Source organism: Lemur catta, chromosome 1, assembly GCF_020740605.2.
Source record: "Lemur catta isolate mLemCat1 chromosome 1, mLemCat1.pri, whole genome shotgun sequence".
NCBI lineage: Eukaryota > Metazoa > Chordata > Mammalia > Primates > Lemuridae > Lemur > Lemur catta.
In genome coordinates, this window is record NC_059128.1 from 261703137 (window position 1) to 261707483 (window position 4347).

The following is a 4347-nucleotide window of genomic DNA, read 5'->3' on the forward strand; positions in this document are numbered from 1 at the left end:
GCCTGTAGTCCCAGCTACTTGGGAGGCTGAGGCAGTAGGATCGCTTAAGCTGAGGAGTCTGAGGTTGCTGTGAGCTAGGCTGATGCCACGGCACTCACTCCAGCCCGGGCAACAAAGTGAGACTCTGTTTCAAAAAAAAAAAAAAACAAAAGCAAAAACGTTTAATGCTTCCATGAAAGACAATGCTGGTTTTGGTATATAGTGTAAACACACACACACACACACACACACAATGTTAATGTCAAAGATTTTACATCTGTTTCCATTACACTGATGGTTTCTTATTTGTATATTTGTTTCATTTGCTTTGCTTTTTTTTTTTTTAACTAGGAGAGAATGTTGGATTTGTCAAAATCCTTTTAGATACCAGTCTACTACTGATCTACACTAAATCTGAATTATCACCTTTTTAAACACTAAAATAAACTTAGGCATGTTTATGGGCTTTCAATCTATTGTACTGGTGTATAAGTCATTTCTAATACCAGTGCTGTGCAAGTCTACTGATTGAACATTTTAATACATTATTATAGCTAGTAATATTAGTCCTTTTATTTTTCTAATCTTTAAGGTTTTCCTAGTTAGTGTGGCTCAATATACTAACCATTATTTATATTACTATAATGTAGATAGCCAAAATTAATAAAATAAAACATAATACAAAATAATTTGGGGCACTTCAGTTTAAAAATTAAAATACATCAAGTAACACAAATTCCAGGGTAGGCAGAAATCAATATGAGCTTAATGAGTGAGGGAAATTTCCATAGATTTATTTTTTTACAGCTAAAGAAGATGAGAGAGAGAGAGAGAGAATACATAATGAGGAAGAAGTCAGACACCAAGCATTATGATTAAGGGTTATTCATTTTATTTATTTATTTATTTATTTATTTTTTGAGACAGAGTCTCACTTTGTTGCCCGGGCTAGAGTGAGTGCCGTGGTGTCAGCCTCGCTCACAGCAGCCTCAAACTCCTGGGCTTAAGCGATCCTACTGCCTCAGCCTCCCGAGTAGCTGGGACTACAGGCATGCGCCACCATGTCCGGCTAATTTTTTCTATATAGATTTTTAGTTGGCCAGATAATTTCTTTCTATTTTTAGTAGAGACGGGGTCTCGCTCTTGCTCAGGCTGGTCTCGAACTCCTGACCTCGAGCAATCCACCCGCCTCGGCCTCCCAGAGTGCTAGGATTACAGGCGTGAGCCACCGCGCACGGCCAAGGGTTATTCATTTTAGGTTGAAATACACCTGTGCAGGAAAACATACTTGTTCTACTTAAAAGGAGAATGTCTGTGAAGAAAATCAACTTAGCCAAATAGTTATTAGAATAGGAAATAAGAAATTATAATTTGAGATAAGAAGTTAAACTCTAGTACAGTAAGAAGGGTCAAAGAAAAATGAATAAATTTTTTTTAAATCTTGCAAAGTGAATAAAAGTTTTACCAAACCAGGAATTTGTTATAAGTGTGTTTTGAGTAATTTTCTTTCCCAAAAAGTTTATTATTGTCCTAACTTATTTAAATACAATAGTATAAATTTCTGAAAACATCAAATGGTCCTTGTAAAAGAGAGGTTTAGTGCTTTCATAAACTACAGGGAGGTGAGAAGAGATAATTAGACAAAGTTTAAATTAGATTCCTCATAATATGTACCCCTCCATTACCTCTCTACCCTATTGTTCCCAACTGCCCACATTATGGTGAACTCCTTGCACGTCTCAGAAGACATTACATCTTCCCTGCCATCCTATCCTCCCACTTCCACCCACTTTTTCTCTAGACACTTGTACAGCGTTTCAGACCCAGGATGATGGGGAATTGCCCCCCATACCCCAGTCTGAGACAGGTGGCCTTTCTCTTGCTCCCATTGCATCTCAGACACACCTCTCTGAATCACTGATTTTCTTGACTGCCTCCCTCACTGAAGAAACCATGGAAGGCAACTTAACTGTATATTTAGTATTTGGCAAATGGAGGCATTAAAAACATTATAGAGCCGAGCTTGGTGGCATATGCCTCTAGTCCCCGCTACTTGGGAGGTGGAGGAAGGAAGGTCACCTGAGTTCAAGAGTCCGAGGCTGCAGCGAGCTAGGATTGCACCATTGCACTCCAGCTGGGGCAACACAGTCAGACTCTGCCTCTAAAATAAAAAAAAAAAAAAAAAAAAAAATTAAAAAGCCCACCTCCTTTACTGTCTATAAAGATTAAGGAGGAAAAAGAGTCTAACTCAGCATAAAAATAAAGAGAATCATAAAGTTGGAAAGACCCATGGAAGTCGCTCATCCAGTGGTTTCTAACCCTGGCTGAGCTTTTAATAAAATGTCAATACCCAGGAGTAGTATTTTTTAAAGTTCCCCAGAGGCTTGTAATATGCACCCTGAGAACATATTGAGAACACCTGATCAAATCCTACTTCATTTTCCTGATGAGGCAAACTTGAGAGGTGAAGGGCACGCTGAGAATGACTGCGGTTACTCGGCATACGAGGTAGCTCCCTTTCCATCAGATCATACTTAACTAAGAACTAGTAATTTCTGTAAAGGTGAGGATATACGATAAATCCTGTAAAGTCTAATGAAACGCTGTGATTCACTATGGAAGGGATGATCAGAAAATCAAGCAATTTGGAAAACCTGGTTTATTTAGATGACCACTATGGGAGAGATTGGCTGGATTGACAGTGAAGCAACCACAAGTTATACGTGGAGGCACTTCAAGTAGGAGCAGTAGTAAGTAATGTGAAGAGAGAAAAATGATTTCAATTGGCAAGCAAAGGACAGATCTGTGCAGGAAATAGCGTGGCTGAATAAACAGAACAAGCTAAGACTAAGTTATCCAAACATGAGATTCATTTCTAAATCAGACAAAGCTGGATTTACAACAACTCTATCTACTTGTTTCTTATCTATATAAATCTTACACTGGTAGTGGGCATGTATTTACAGCTCTCTACAAATCTTACCCCTGAGAAGGGGGAACATAAAAGAAGACTCCCAGGTTCACAGGAACTGAGAATAGAAATTATATTGATACACGAGGTCAAATTTTTCTCAGATTTATCTCCCAAATATAGAATATTTTATTTATTTACTTATTTTTGAGACAGGGTCTTCACATGTCATCATAGCTCACAGCAACCTCAAATTTCTGGGCTCAACAGATCCTCCTGCCTCAGCCTCTCAAGTAGCTGGGACTATAGGTGCACCATCAAGCCCAGCTAAGTTTTAAATTTTTCATAGAAATGGGATCTCGCTCTTGCTCAGGCTGGTCTCAGACTCCTGGCTTCAAGTGATCCTCCCACCTTGGCCTCCCAAAATGCCAGGATTACAGGCATGAGCCATCTCACCTTACCCAAATATAGAATATTTTTAAAAAATTTAATTGGGGAGGGCAATGAGGAAGGTTAATGTAGAAGATTGATTAATATTTATTGGCAGAAGAGCAAGGGAAAAGGGAAGAATGGGTTGATGTTTTGTTTTCCCATCAACAGCTCCAATCTCTTCATCCCCTCTCTAACCCAACTCTATTCCCAGATGGTCTTAGGTTCCAACATATGACAGCTTTAACCAGGCCAAAACTGCCTGCCTTGTTATTTGACCTTTAATTTCATATAGTAATCATTTTATACTATTCCCCAATGTTTTTATCATACAGATTAACCTTTCAATATGTAATCATCTCAGTTTGTGACCCCGATCATACAGCAAGTATTAATAATATAATTTTGTGACTCATACTAACTTTTAGAGTATTTGTCTTAGCCTCCTGTTCTCACACACATAAATGCATAAATCTCCATTTTTCATTTTCAAGTTGAATTTTGTGCCTAAGAATACATGGTAGGAGGCCCAAATTAGTGTTAACATCAGGAATCTCATTTAAAATGGGGCTATAGTCTAGGGAGGATGACAGGGACAGAAATGCCATTGACTTCTTTTGGGGGGGGAACAGTGTTTCGCTCTCACTGTGTCAGGCAGGCTAGAGTGCACATGCAGTGGAGCGACCATAGATCACTGCAGCCTCCAACTCCTGGGTTCAAGTGATCCTCCCACCTCAGCCTCCTGAGTACAGGTGTGGGACTCAGGAGTAGTGTACTCAGGGACTGAGTACAGCCTACCTGGGACTACAGGTGTGTGCCATCCCCAGGGCTAATTTTTTTTTTTTTTTTTTTGTAGAGACAGGGTCTCCTTATATTGCCCAAGCTGGTCTTAAACTCCTGGCCTCAAGTGATCCTCCTGCCTACTAACACTGCTGTGATTACAGGCATCAGCCATAGGGCCCCAGCCTGCCATTGGCTTCTTATCATATGTTCTAAACTGATTTTAACAGTGATATTTAGGTATCACA